Below are 13974 nucleotides of genomic sequence, written 5' to 3' on the forward strand. Positions count from 1 at the left end.
CCATGTGTGGTACCAGCTGTTTGTCGGAAGCATTTGTAGTTTAGCATGTGTACCAGATAATATATCAATACATGCTTTAAGACATTGTTTGCTAATATGTTTGTGGTTCTAGATCCTACAGATATTCCACAGAATCTCAAAAACTTGAACACTTGATCAACCTAATCATCATGAAAAGTAGATGGTCTGTAAACTCCTGAGTTCTCCTTAATTGCCATTTTAGCATTTGTGCTCTCCTTCTCATCTTTATTCTACTATCATTCTCACAGGCATGATACTGCTTGAGAGTTACGCTTTTTATGAACAGGAAGAATCCAGCTTCAGCATCAATGGTGTCTCATGTGCCATTACTTGTGTTTGGATTCCCCTTTGTAGGACCTGGTGTTGGGTCTGTATGTTGTGTTATATTAATAATATACAATTACAATGCCTGGTTGTTTTGGTACCTCCCTGCATTGCCTTTTCATGAACTTAACAATAATCAGAGTCATCTGAAGGATTTTTGGTGTTAACCTGCTTTATTAATTTTAGATGCCAAGAACAACCAGAAAGGGTACAGATCACACATTCCACCTACAGCTTCTGCTCAAATGGTACATTTTCGCTGTGCTCCTGACCAACCCCAACCTACACCCAAGCAAGTCATAATTTTCAACTTTCTCATGATCACCACCATCACAGTCATGAGTTTTTACTAAACACTGTGCACTCATACTGAGGAGATTAGAGAGAGTTGTAGCCAGCAGCACACCCTGGCCAGCACACACAAATCATTTTCTGGCCGAACTCTACTTAGTTACCTTGTGAGCCTCCTCTGGTGATAGGTGTAGTAGATAGAGACATACTTGTGCCCAGATATCCCAGGGTCTGCTTGATATTGGCATCAAGTCCAAGTAGATCGATAGTTGTTCATTGTAAAATGTGACATAACAGATCCAGTCTGGCAGTGTGGGAAATGGTCCATGGCACCATCTAATCGCCACTCTGCACTTTACAACACCAGCAGCAGCACAGTTAGTTTTCGTTCAGGAGTCGGTACATCCTTCCCACATCCTAGCAAGGCCATTAGAGGTTGGAATATAAGGGCCATTTCCCTTCCTACCTTCTGCCAATACTCTCTTATTCCAGGCAGCCTCATGCTACATGCAGAAAATCTGCCTTTTGTGCTCCACATCTTTTGCAGGGTCGTGAGTCCCTCAGTCCCAATCTGTGTAGTTTTGTGGGTATGAGGTACAGCCTGTGTAGATACTTATCAGTCTAAGCCTGTACTTTGGGACAAGATCCTTGTTTGTGAGCAGCAAAATAGCAATTGGGTGTCAGTTAGATCCATCTAGAGATTTGTCTCCCATTGCACTTTCGCTTCTATTGAGGTGACTTGAAGAGCCATTGGGTTGCATTATAGAAGCGAGAGACTAGGCGTTTAGGAAATGAGGAAGTGCAAATACGTTTGAGTAGTGCAAATATGGGCAGTTGTTGTGGAAAGCAAGGGCCCAGGATTTTACAGGATGCCCTGATCCTATAGTACACGAAGACTTTTAGTGCCATGTATGTATCCTGACTTGTAATGGCTTCAGGGGAAATGAAACTGCCCTCCTGATAAGGGTGACCCAGGCAGCAAAGGCCCTAGGTTTGTAGTTGGGCTGCCATGGCATGCTCGCACATCGGCAGTACCATGAATTTATGTGTCAAGGGAATGCTTGGGCAAATATGAGATTCAGTACTACCCTGCTCAACAAGCGCTGACAAGTTGATACCACGACCCTAGCTGAGTCCTTGTCCCCACTCAGGCACCTAATCTCAAAACAGATATAAGTGTTGAGTTTATATGGGATGACCACATTACACCCAACAGCTACATGTGTCAGGTAGGGAGTTGGAAAGTGCCAGTAATATATGTATGGTGCTTGCGCTCTGAGATAATAAAGTTACAAATTCGGCACATCCAGCCTGTCTCTCTCGTACAGAAGCATTAAGGTCTCCCATTTCAGCCGGACCTGTTTTCCCGGACATGCCAGCCTAGTTAGGACGGATCTGCAAAAAGAAGGTAACACTCAGCAGGGTGAAGATATTGTTGAACAATGAAGGAATTTAGGCAGTAACACCATTTCAGTGAGGGTCAACCATCCGTCTAGCGAAGGAGGAAGATAAATCCATTTGTCTATCTTTTGTTCTGCTTTGGTCAGTGTATCCCTCCAGGTAGCTGAAGGGTTTTGCTGGTCCGTTAGACTTGGCATCCTTAGCGTGGCTCCCCTAACTTTTTTCCTCTGTTTCCCAGGTTGTTGGTATGTGCTGGACTCTGTTTATGCTGTTTTTGTTACTCTGGGCACTTTACCACTGCTATCCAGTGCTAAAGTGCAAGTGCTCCTATGTAAAATGTATGTGTAATTGGCTTTCCAAGATTGGCAGATTTGATTTGCTGGTAAGTCCCTAGTACAGTGCACTAGAGATGCCCAGGGTCTATAAATCAAATGCTACTAGTGAGCCTGCAGCACTGGTTGTGCCACCCACATTAGTAGCCCTGTAAACATGGATCAGACCTGCCACTGAGGTGTCTGTGTGTGCAGTTTTAAACTGCCAATTTGACTTGGCGAGTGTTCCCACTTGCCAGGCCTAACCCTTCCCTTTTCGTACATGTAAGACACCCCTAAGGTAGGCCCTAGGTATCCCCATGGGCATGGTGCAGTGTATGTTTAAGGTGGGACATGTACTAATGTGTTTTATATGTCCTGACAGTGAAACACTCACAAATTCATTGTTGCAAGGCCGGTCACTCACATAGGTTAGCATGGGGGCTGCCTTTAATATGATTAAATTGTAGATTTCATTTGGGAGTACATAGACATGTGGAGTTTGGGGTATCTGAACTCACAATTTGAAAATACATCTTTTAGGGAAGTTGGTTTTGAGATTGTGGGGGTCATTCCGACCCTGGCGGTCATGGACCGCCAGGGCCGGGGACGTTGGAAGCACCGCCAACAGGCTGGGGGATTCCGACCCCCTTCCCGCCAAGCCTGTTCCTGGTGGTTTACACCGCCAGGAAGAGGCTGGCGGGAACGGGTGTCGTGGGGCCCCTGGGGACCCTTGCAATGCCCATGCCGCTGGCATGGGCACTGCAGGGGCCCCCTAACAGGGCCCCATTCAGATTTTCAGTGTCTGCAAAGCAGACACTGAAAATCGCGACGGGTGCCACTGCACCCGTCGCACACCAGCAACTCCGTCGGCTCCATTCGGAGCCGGCTTCATCGTTGCTGGGGCTTTCCCGCTGGGTGGGCGGGCGGCCTTTTGGCGGTCGCCCGCCCGCCCAGCGGGAAAGTCAGAATGACCGCCGCGGTCATTTGACTGCGGTGCGGTCTTCTGGTGGTCTCCGCCGCCCGCCGGGGTCGGAATGACCCCCTGTGTGTTTGAAAATGCCACTTTTAGAAAGTAGGCATTTTCATGCTTAAACCATTCTGTGACTTTGCCTGTTTGTGGATTCCCTGTCTGGGTTAGTTTGGAAATTGGGCTGTTTGCACCTCTCTCCAGACAATGACACAAAGGGACCTGGGGAGTAGCTTGCATAGCCTGATGAGCCATCTGTGCTAGGAGGGAGGGAAGGAGTGGTCACTCACACCTGAAAGGGCTGTGCCAGCCCTCACACAATGCAGTCTAAGACTCCCTGGCAGGATCTCACAAATAAGAGAGACTTTCATTTGAAGTAGTCCTATTTCAAAGGCAGAAAGGGGTATAAGAAGAGCACCTAAAACCTCTGAAAATTAGATCACTTCTGGAACCAAGAGCAACCTCTGCCAAGGAGAAGAGCTGAAGAGCTTAGCAGAAGTGCTGCCCTGCCTGTGACTGTGCTTTGTGGAACTATCCGGCAGTTACTGCTTCTGCCTGTGAAAGGGGACAAAGACTGGACTTTGTTGGGCATTCCTGCTTGTGAAGAATCTCCAAGGGCTTGAACTGAGCTTGGGTCCTGTTGTTGAAGTCTCAGGGCCATCAAAGACTTCCCCTGCCAGCACCTGGACTCTCTGCTGAGACTCCTCCCCTGCCAAGTGGTTCCCTATCCAGTTCCTGGGCCCTTGAAAGGTGAAGCTGGCAGGCAATGACAGAAAATCCACGCTCAGACCACCGTGCGGGGACATTTTCGATGCACCTTCTGTGATGCGGCTGATAAACGACGCAGCTCCGGCTTGGTGCGTGAAATCGACACTCCACATGCACTGAGGCTGGAAGATCGCTGCAACGTGGCTGGAGAAACGATGCACAACACCCGCTAATGGAAGCTGATAAAGACGCAAACCCCATGTGGAGCGGTTTTGTGAGACCGTGCAACCGGATTGTCAACGGAACATCGCTGGGTGCAGAAAAAAAATGCAAAGCCTGCCCGGACCTGAGGTGCCTGTGCAGATCGACGCATCGCTCTCTTTCAGGAGAGGAGAAAACACGCACATGACCCGACCGGAGGAGGAACGACACCCGATCTCGCTTGCGAGTGAGAAATCAATGCATAGCTGGCCTTTTCCGACACACACTTACCCATGCAGTGTTATTTTGATGCTACCCAGGTACTTTTGTGCACTAACACCATTCTCACTGTTTTCTGAAGAATTTAAGACTCTTATTCTTTTAAAATGCATAACTTGACTTGTATATGTTACATTTTTGTCGTTTTGGTCTTGTTTTTTTAGATAAATATTCCCTATATTTCTAAACCTGTGTTGCGCCATTTTGTAGTGTTTTCACTAGATTACTGTGTGTGTTGGTACAAATACTTTACACATTGCTTCTAAAGTTAAGCCTGCCTGCTCATGCCAAGCTACCAAGGGGGTGAGTGGGGGTTTACTGAGGGTGATTCTCCTTTACCCTGACTAGAGTGAGGGTCCTTGCTTGGACAGGAGGCAACCTGACTGCCAACCAAGGACCCCATTTCTAACATGGCCATAGTAACAGAGCTTGGTGCAGGCCATAAAAGGCATCACTAGTGATCTGACCCTGATGATCGTTATCCCTGAAAGGGAAGTGAAGAAAGTGAATTTGCAGAGTAGGGGCCCTATGTTCGTTGACAGATATTTGACAGAATATGACATTATTTTCATACAATGACATCAGAACCCTCCTATCCATGAAGGTGAGACTCCGCTCCTTGTGATGTTGGCGCAGTCAGGCAGCAAAAGGTTCTATCATCAATGCAAACAGTAGGAGGGAAAGTGGGCATCCCTGCCTTGTCCTCCTAGACCCCTGTAGATGTGGACTCATTCTGATTTAACCTAGCTGTTGCAAAAGTGTATAGCAGACGTATCTAACAAAATAACTGCTCACTGATGCCTAGCCATTTCAGTTAATAGAAAAGGCAGGACCACTCTAATGAGTCAGATGCTTTGGCAACATCCAAGCAGATGTCTGCTGTCTTAGTGCTTCCATCAATATGATGAACCATTGCGAACAGTGTACATAGCTTGTCTGATGTAGACTTGCCAGGTATAAATTTTATCTGGTCTGAGCAGACTAGCTTCAGGAGAAGGGGTAGTAGCCTGGTTTCTAGTATTTTAACTACTATTTTGTTTCCTTTGATAATAAGTGAGGGTAGTTTGTATGATTCCGGATTTGTATGGGGTTTACCTGGCGTGGGGAGTGTGACTATCAGTCTCTCAGTAAGAGAAAGAGGTAGGATCCCTTTTTCATTTGTCTCTGCGTACACCACCAGCAATGAGACACCAGTAACTGTGTGTATTCTTTGTAAAGTTTCACTAGCAGCCCATCAGGCATGGGGCTTTATTACTGGGGGGCCTCAGTCATGATGGGTTGATCAAGATATTGTCTGTGCCCTGCTTCTAACTACGCTAAGGTTATTGTGTCAAAGTAGCCATCTATATCTTGTAGGGATGGAGAGCCCTGGAGCCATACAGCTCCTGGTAGTATACACTGATCTTCTCCAAGATCTTGTATTATATATTGTGTCTCTGCTGTCAGTCACTATTTCCATAATGACTGAGCTGGGGAAGATGCTCTGTATTTGGTTGGCCAGGGTTTTGCCAGGCCTGTCGCCCTCCTCACGCATACAAGCCCTGATTCCCTACCCAAGAAGTTGAGCTCACTCTGTAAAGCCGCCTGGAACTCATTGAGTGTGGATCTCGCCTCCACCAAAAGCGCAGGGGTGCCATCTCTGGCAAATTTTTCCTTCAGCACTTTCATTAGACCTTCCAGCCCATGTAGTCAGGATAATATGTCTTTGAGGGGTCTGACTTGTTTGAAAATACACGCACAGCATATAACCACCTTATAGGCCTCCCACAGAGTCAAGGGGCAATCAACCGATTTGCCATTTGTGTCAAAGAAGGGCACTATTTCATTCCAGATCTTCTACTGAAATTCTGTCTCTCAGGGCACCTCAAAGGAGCCACCATACAAATGTCCCTCTGGTTCTCCCTGACACTTTTAGCTTTAACACGACTGAGGGTGGTCAGAGTAAATTCTGGAGAGGTGCTGTATGCTAGTGGTCTACTAGCTTGCATTTTCTGTGACCAGCCAATAGTCTTGTCTGGACCCCCCAGATCATGAGTTGGTCACCCCACATGCTGTACCTGACATTTGGGGCCCTTGCCCCTCATATGTCTACCAGTCAACCTTCCGTCTCAATGTCCCGAAGCTGTTCTAGTGCCCGAGCATGGAGTTCCCAAACATCCCTTGACCTATTTAATTTTGAGTCTAAATTAAATTGAAATCCCCACCCCTTATCACTGTCAAGCCTCCACCTGTCGGGACCATAGTTGTATGTAACCAGAACAGGGTGCATGTGCAGTAACACATGGAGGATAATGTTCGTCTCTTGTGGATCTAGGGATACCGCCACAGGGTGAATGGGTAGGCCTTTATGGATTAGAAATACACCCACTCCTGCATTGGGCAAATACATCATGTTCTATCCACCTAGCATGGAGACAATGTTGTTTATGCACATTCAGGTGTGTTTCTTGTATTACCATAATGTCTATATTGTGCAGCTGCATCACATCTCCTCTCGCGTAGGGAGAAAACATTGCTGTTCATCTGTGTTCTAGCTTCCTTGCAATGAGACGATGTTGTAAATGCACATTCAGGTGCGGTTCCTGTATTACCATAATGTCTATATTGTGCAGCTGCAGGTATGTTTGGGATTGTCATATTTTGTGGAGATCATTTAGGCCACATACAGTGTAGGTTATAAACTGGATCCCTTTTATCTCATTGAACTATGGAGGAATGTTTGTGTTGACTGCTGGATTATCATTCCCCACTTAGGCCATAACAGGGAATGGTTTTGTACGTGGAGTGGTCATGAGCTGCAAACCTCAGTCACTCCAGCATTTCCACCTAGCCAGAGAATAACAACTTACACCATCCTCACCCTCTATGTAACACCCCCACAACAATAAACTCCCATGCACCTCCCCTTTACTTGGATGCCCGCATAGCAACTGCAGAACAGGGGAATACCCATTGAATAGGAGCTGGGGGCTTTGCATCACCCAATCCTGGAGTAAGATGGTCACAAAGACCTTAATTCTAATGTGTAGGGGATCCAGAGTCAGATGCAGTGATCAAAGAAAAAGCAGGTTGTGGTGTAGTGGGCCCGGCAGGTAATCCAACGGTGGACTTCAAAGTTGTTTTGTGCACCATCAGGAGCTGCCATACCTGAATTGACTTGCGTGCTTTGGAAATGGCTATTAGTCATTGGAATCCACTGTGTTGTCTGCTCTATGTTGGTCTGTCTCAGGAGGAGCGAGCCCATCCCACTTATTGGCATATACATTTTTCTGCTTGCTTCAGGTCAGAAAATAGATGTAGTTTGCCATTGTTAGTGATCTTTAGTTTGGCCAAGTAGAACATGCTGTAACCTTTGCCAACTGCCTGGAGTGCGTGGTTGACTGGAAGGAACTCTGTCCTCTCTGTCTGGACTGGAAATTAGGTTACCATCATATTGAAGTGATCCTTCCTCCTTGGCAAGCTAGAGCACTGTGTCACGATCCTTATAATTGAAGTCTGCAGCCATCTTGCTGCTGTGCCCTCTATTGCCCCTCCAGGGGTCAGATATAAGCCACAACAAACCTGTAGGTATTAATGTTGCACCAGGAACAATGTGAAACTCACCAGTCTCCTTACCTGGCAACCGTGCTTAGCATGTTGAAGACTGTATTCAGCACTTACCTCGGTTTATACACACATTCCTTGTCTCATCAGATGGAGGTAAAGATAATGCTACTTCTACCCTCAGGTCTTACATCAACTTAAAATACACACAGTTTTTTCATTTAGATGGATTTCACAGGAATGATAACATTCTACAGAGAATTAGGCTGGAGAGCCTGGGACACATGTGAAGAGCTGAGTCCAATAGAGCAGCACAGGTGAAGAGCAGAGCCCAAGCAGAGGCTTTTTCTCATAAGCAGGAAGGAAAGTCTGACCACATCTTGGGTGTGTGTGTTACAGGAATGCAGGATCTTCGAATCCTGGAGTAGATCCTTGAATCCTGGGATCCTGAGATCCTTAAATCCTGTCATAAATTCTCGAATCCCGGGGTCTTAAAAATTCTGCATTATATCCTTGAATTCTGCTGTAGCCTGATACCTAGATGGGCCATAGGGTCAAGGTTTTTGAGGTACCTGTATGGGATAGGATTGTCTGAGCTGGTGATGTGGGGTCAGTGGAATAAAAGGTGGATGTCAAACAAGACAGTCACAACCCTGAACAGCATGATCTGTACCATGCAGCGCAGCTGACATCCTGAGTTACAATGTCCTGAGTGAGGGATGGACACGGCAGACAATTATGCCCAGAACCAAAGGTCAATTGTGGCACAGCACCACAGGGCTTGTGAATATGCCCATCAATATGCAAACCAGATTCCTGCAAAACGTTTTTGAGGAAATCACAGCTCTCACCAGCACCTTTGCCATCATCTAATCCCAAAATATGTTAAGTACCATCTTAGAATTGTCTCCTCTTGCAGACAATGTTAACTCTACATTACATAAATCTATAATATATTGGGAACACATGTTCCTATTTATAAGAACTAAATCCTTCCCAGAGAGGCACCAAGCACCCTCAGCTTTGTCTAATTAGTTGTTGTATGAGACATGCTCCTTGATTGTATCAACATTAGAAAGATCAACCTGTTACTTAAAACACTAACGCCCACCTCGTAGACCTTGACACCTATCACCCATCTGAAACATAAAATTACTCCAAAACATGAATAGGTATGGAGGACTATCCAATTAAAAGACCACTCTAACATTGATTAAATCCTAAAAGACTCCTCATCCAGTGTCAGACCATGCTGCACCACTGCAGAAGCAAGTATTCAAGTTATGGTTGTCAGCCCTCTCACCATAAAATAGAACCCTTGCCCATGGGTCTGATCCTGCTGGATTTCTCTGCCATCATAGAAACCACTGCTTATCTATGCTAGATAAGTATGTTTTATCACACATGAAATTGAAGAACAGGGCACTTTAATTTCTCTCCTTTCTGTGTAACCAACATCAATTATTCATGGATTTCTAGATCTCACTGGCTACAGGCAACTTGAGACGTACCCCAAATAATTTAACTTAATTTAAATTGACTTTTAATTTAATCCTAGCATTAAATAACTTTCACCAATGATGTTTTTCTCTTATGTCCAGCTCTGAATCATAGGTGCTGATTCACAAAAGCATTTATGAGAAGAGGAAGCAGTATTACAGGAGTCCACTTTTATGTAATATTACTGATGTCGTAGGACTCTTACCATGGGGGTAAGACTGCTTGCGTTTGGGCAGCAGCACTACCGCCTATAGGTGACTGAGTCAGTCCCACACCGACTGGAAGCTGTTGGTCCAACCCTCTTGGCTAGCTAGCAGTACATCAATCAACCTCAAAAGTAAAGGTGATTTGTGGCAGCCTGACGCATGGAAGATGTGGTGGAACAGATCTTACCCCTTTCTCTCATTTGTACAAGTTTCACACATGAGAAGATAGGCAAGGTACCCAGGATTCGTTTTTTTACTTTTATTAAAAGAGCTGAGTTCTATGATAAAGGGCATGAGCTGTGATTATAAGGAAAATAAAACATAATACAGTTATTATTGTGATCACTAGAGCGAAACAGAGAAACAGTTCCAGCATCCTGGTGTAATGATAGTCTAAGTATTTCTACCTAAACGTCTAGAGTCTAACGTGAGAGCATAGCAGTGATAGCCCTTTCTTTATGTACTAGTCCCTGGAAGGACTCCTCGGCCTAGTACCGGTAGAGCAAGCAAGGGTCTGCTGATTGTCTGCTGGCATTCCTCCCGGTTGGCTGGAGGAAACAAGGCCAAGATCAGTAAAGCTGGGACATAGTGGCACACAGCGTAACATGGTTGGTTGAATTGACCCTTCTAACCTATTTCAGTATGTGTGGTATTTTTATAACAAAACATGTGTTCTGAGAACCAGCATGACGTGATAATATGTCTAGGTTTGGAAGGTTGACTCTGATATTCTTGGGCTGGCAATACTTATTAAACTATCATGTACAGCCTTGAGCAGAGACACATAATGAAATTTTGTGCAAAGGAACTGACAACAATGCTTTAAAAGAAAAAGAAACTGATTACAAAAGAAATCATCCTACCTAAAAGCAAACCATATGATTACAACACTGGTTGGCTGGTGGGAGCTCCAGCATGTCTTGTTGTTGAGATGGGCAGCCATTGCTAATGGAAAATAGCAGCAGCAGGAACCCGCCAATTAGTGCCAAAGTTATTGGGAATCCTCCAAAAACACTTAAAAAGAGTGAATAAATGTCTGAAGGTATAACTCCAAAGATGGTCTGGAAAGTGCTGACAAAACCAGAACCAACAGCCTTAAAAAGTGTACAATCCAGGCAGTGTTAAATGCATTAAAAATGCAATTTATTCATTCAATTAAATGTTTAGGAAAATTGGCATTTAATAGAGACTGTATCTCTGTGGACGACATTGCCACTTGGAGGTCATAGGTCTTTTGGGCTGATGTAAGAGCCACCTGTTTTTGAAACAAGAGTGTTCAATCTGCTCAGCTTGTTAAAATATACATTATAATTAGCAATATGAGGTCATATGTCTGGTACTTTTATCTCACGCCTGGGGGGGAAAACGTTTCCACAACAAGTCACAATTTGAGCTACCAAAATTACATAAGCAGTGCCTGGTCTCATCCCACAGCAGCCTTGATGCCTCAGTATCAAGTAACTCCCGGTCGAAAGCAACTGAAATATCGGGCAAATCAAAGGTACAGGAATAACCTTCCGATAGCAATCCAAATTCGAGATCGAAGTGTTACATGCTCCGTGAAAGGACATCTGTTTAAACATCATTGAATGGATTACAGAAGTCTTGCTTTCACTACTGCTAAGAAAGACCTTTTTCATGCCATTGAAACATCTGTAATCAAAGGTTAGCTCCCACACCTCATGGATGTCACTGTCTTATTGTTGTTTGCACTTGCCTACAGGAAAATGTTTAAACACAAAGTGAATTGGAATGTTGAAATGTGCAGATTAATCACTCTATGTATTCACCACACTGACGATTGTATTTACGCCACAGTTAAAGGCAAGTTTTCTAACTTTTCAACTTTAAGCATGATATAACTAGCTTCTTTATTAGCCATTATCTGTTGTTTCCTTGTCAAATAAAATGTGGCAAATAATTCTTTAGACCGAATGTTCTGCTAGAGCACGTGGCCATTTTTATGAACTTATAACGTTCAACTTAACTGCATAATGGACCTAAGATGTCTCTGTTCATGGTGTAAAAGTGACATGTCATTTTGAATAATGTCAATTTCAGAAGACACTTTGGGGGTCATTATGACCCTGCCGGTCCTGCTCCACCATGCCGGCGGTGGCGGCCAGACCAGCGACAGCGTGATGGTGCAGGACCACCAAATTATGATAACAGTAGTGAACTGGCTGCATTGCAGCCAGTTCACCACCTGTACTGCCAGGGGGGTAGGACTGCCAGGCCTAAGGTTGACCACCTTCGATCGGGCGGTCCATCTAACACCGCCTGTGGTACTTTGAGTATCATTACTGCCAGGGATTCCGTGGCTGCAGCCCTACCACGAAATCCCTAGCGGTAAGGATACTAACAACAGGAATACTCATTTCTGTCGCCACTACAGGAATCCCCAACCTCCCCTCCATGTCGTAGCCCCCCCACCCCTGACCCCATCAGAAGCCCCTGCTCCCCCAAGCAGCAACACCCCCTCCCCATCCCCGTTCTGTACTCCCTCTCTATCCCTGTACTGTACCCTCTCTCCCATCCTCGTACTACGCCCCCGCCCACCATCCACACACGTACACACCATACTTGTATACATGCACACACACACCACACATATATACATACACACACACATACACGCTCACTCATTCACACAAGCATGCACACATGGCCACGACACTTCCCCCACCCCTCGAATACACACAGTCACACAGACACTTGCACACACATGCACACAAACACACACAACACCCCCCACCCCTTCCATTGACACACACCCCCCACCCACATTTATGCACTAAATACTCCCCTCCCTGTTGGTCGGTCACTTCACCTAGTGGTTGTCTGGGAGAAAACGGGGTCCATGGCACTTGCTCCGTCACCAGCGCCCCGCCAACACAACACCGCCATACCATCTACAAGGTAGTAATACGGCGGGCAATGTTGTGGTGACGCGGAGGTGACGGCGGAGCAAGTTCCCCTAGACTGCCAACGCCAGTATGGCTGCTGGCAGCTCCCTGGCCAAATAGTGGAGGAGAGTAAAATGGCTGTCTGAAGACCGTCAACACTGGCGGTCATGTGGCGGGTGTGACTGAGAAAAAGACGTCCAAAGGCATAGTGAGGACCTATGTTGTTCAGTGTGTAAATGAGGTTGAACAATGTGTTCATACTATTATCGACAACCGCAAGAACGTTGTCCAAATTTGCCTGATCTATTTACCATAATCAAACTTCAGCTTATTTTTCGGAAAGCTTCCAAATTTCATTATGTATTGCATATAAGAAATGCTTTGAGCGTAGTTTTCTGGGACCTAAAAGAAATCATGTAAGTCTATATCTTCTGAAAGAAGACTAAGATGTTCTTTTACAGGTGTTAATGTGGAAGATTTTAACCACTGTTGACAAAGTTTGCCCATGCTGTATGTTGTTACAATACTAGAGTGTTATGTGGTGACATAACAAGGGTCAGACCTGCTTGCTCTAAAACCTGGTGGAGTTAACAGAGCACGCATGACAACCATTTGTGCCCACTGACCACAGTAACCACCCATTGGAACCTGCAAGTGATGAATTAAAGGTGTCATTCTGAACCCAGCCATTGAGCTGTTCTTCAGTGATACTAAAAATATTTTGCCAAGTATCAAATTTAGGTGGTGAGAGATTACTGGATGCAGTCATTTCTTTTATTTTCGCCAAGTCTAGAAACAAGTTTGTTGTATGATGTCATTAAGAAATATAGGTTGTCATTATGAACATGCCGTGAAATCCTGCCGACCTCTGTGGCGACGGTGAACAGAAGACCGCCATTGGCGGTGAACAGAAACCCTCCATATAATGAACCAAAAATGTGATTCCGACATAATTCACCAGTCCACCAGTCTCCGCCAGGACCTTGTCGGCGGAAATGCTGGACCTCACACCCTGCCACTGTCGAGCACACCCACACCCACACCCTGCCCTCCAAATAATAATGCACAAATCACCTTGGCAGTCAGTGGAAGCCGAACGGCCATTGGCGGTGGAGACCACCAAGGGCAGCAAGTGGACCCAACAAGACGAAGTGCACACCTTGGATAAGTTAGAACCGCACACACCTGACATACATCCACAACACCATAAAACACTCACAGACACACCCCACAATCCTTTGCAATGAAAGTAGGCCAACAAAGACAAAGATCACCAGAAGCAGACACCGAACACCACAAAACACAATACTCAC

The sequence above is a fragment of the Pleurodeles waltl genome, chromosome 2_2 (genome assembly GCF_031143425.1).
Source record: "Pleurodeles waltl isolate 20211129_DDA chromosome 2_2, aPleWal1.hap1.20221129, whole genome shotgun sequence".
Classification (NCBI taxonomy): Eukaryota; Metazoa; Chordata; class Amphibia; order Caudata; family Salamandridae; genus Pleurodeles; species Pleurodeles waltl.